Source organism: Limulus polyphemus, unplaced genomic scaffold (genome assembly GCF_000517525.1).
Source record: "Limulus polyphemus unplaced genomic scaffold, Limulus_polyphemus-2.1.2 Scaffold6477, whole genome shotgun sequence".
Lineage (NCBI taxonomy): Eukaryota > Metazoa > Arthropoda > Merostomata > Xiphosura > Limulidae > Limulus > Limulus polyphemus.
Window position 1 is genome coordinate 5,640 of NW_013672087.1, and position 1,375 is coordinate 7,014.

Genomic DNA, 1,375 nt, shown 5'->3' on the forward strand with positions numbered 1-1,375 from the left:
AACCAAAAAAACCAACTTCGAAGAGCGATCTACTCCAAGTTTTGAAGCAAGAGTGGGCGAAAATCCCACAATTTAAAAATGATGGGAGATGATTCTCACGATGCCCCAAAGGATCAACGAACTGCACGAAGCGAAAGGAAGATCTACTAGATATTAATTAAATTATAAATATATCAATTAATGTGAATATGACTGAAAAATTTAATTTTTTCTGAAAAGGTGGTGTCTATTTACTTATGACCACTCAGTGTATCTCTCTTAAGATTCCGATGTACGTTAGATTGACGCCTAAAGCATTTAATATTGCGCTGTGTTCTACAGAGTCAAATGCTTTTTCATAACCTATAAATCCCACGCATAAAGACAAGTTGTATTCATTTTATTAGTTGCATGTAAATGATCTGTTTTTGAGAATTTTCCCCTAAAGCCTGATTGTTCTCTTACTTGGTGTTCGTCCAAAATTCTTTCCAATCTTTTTTGTAGTACTTTTGTGAATAGTTTATATAAGTGAGATAATAGGCTTATGGGGCGGTAATTCTTTATATCTTGCTTGTCTCCCTTCTTATATAAAATGATTATCTTGGCTTCTTTCTATTTCTTTGGTATCGTATTTTACTTCAATATTTTATTAAACAATTTTATTTTCTCCCTTAATGTTTCAGTTCCACCTGCTTTCAAAAAATCATTGGCAATCATATCGTTTCCGGTAGTTTTCCTACTCTTCATCTCAGCTAATGCATTCTCCACTTCCGAGACTAAAATTTTAGGTGCTTCAGTTTTTATCTGCTTTGTTCTTCTCAAAATGAATTTCTGTCCCTGTTTCATTTTTAATAGTTGATATATATATATAAATCTCTGTAAAAATCTGTACATATCGCAACTGTTTATGTTCTGTCATTTGTGGTGATTCTTTCTTTGTTTTTCAATCTTTTCTTGCTCTGTTTCTTCTTTTCTTCCTTACTATCTTTGTTAACTCAGCATATTCAACTTTCTCTTGTTTGGTCTTCCTCACCATTCATTTTAATTATTTTTTCCTGCCATCCATTTTCTTTATAAGCTCATATTCCTTCATCTTTGTTTAAAGTTTGGTTTGAAAACCTGTTGATTTTTTCTGTTTCTTCGATTGAAATCTCATTTAGTTGTTCAGAAAAAATATCCAGATCTTGCTCTTCCTCCAACACTCCAAATCTGTTTCTTAGATTTAATTCAAAATCTCTTTTGTTTTCATTTAAATGATTAATATTGATCTTGAGAGCTTTATTCTGTCATATAGTTTTAAGACTCGCCGATCTTTTTTTTTTTATTTATCTTAATTATTCGATGACGAGGAACCAACTTTGAGACTAATAATGGCTGGAGACGGCTTAAATGGGTA